The sequence below is a fragment of the Colobus angolensis genome, unplaced genomic scaffold (assembly GCF_000951035.1).
Source record: "Colobus angolensis palliatus isolate OR3802 unplaced genomic scaffold, Cang.pa_1.0 Scaffold423, whole genome shotgun sequence".
Lineage (NCBI taxonomy): Eukaryota > Metazoa > Chordata > Mammalia > Primates > Cercopithecidae > Colobus > Colobus angolensis.
In genome coordinates, this window is record NW_012117633.1 from 85,473 (window position 1) to 85,826 (window position 354).

The 354-nt window shown below is 39.3% G+C and overlaps 1 protein-coding gene across 1 annotated transcript in view; it reads right to left on the reverse strand.

Annotated features, from left to right (window-relative positions):
* PIWIL3 (piwi-like RNA-mediated gene silencing 3) overlaps positions 1-354 on the reverse strand; it is a 51,516-nt gene that overhangs the window by 17,502 nt on the left and 33,660 nt on the right. The window lies entirely within an intron of this gene.

The window sequence follows — 354 nt, forward strand, 5'->3', positions numbered from 1 at the left end:
CAATAAATACCAGAGGAAAATTGTTTAGTGCTTCCAGCAGGGAGAGGAGAAAATAAACTATTGTGAAATACACCAGGGCCCTGTGTTCCTAACAGGCCCTGCCCTCAGGAGATGCTACTTAACCAGAACCTAACCCTTTTTTAAAAAAAAGAAAATGTTTAGGTTCAGGGGTACACATGCAGGTTTGTTATACAGGTAACCTTGTGCCCTGAGGGTTTGTTCTACAGATTTTATCATCCAAGTAGGAAGCAAAAGAAGCCAAGGCTGAGAAGACTGCATACTGTGTGAGTCTAACTAGATGACATTCTAAAAAGGCAAAACTGTGGAGGTGGTAAAAAAAAAAAAAAAAAAAAA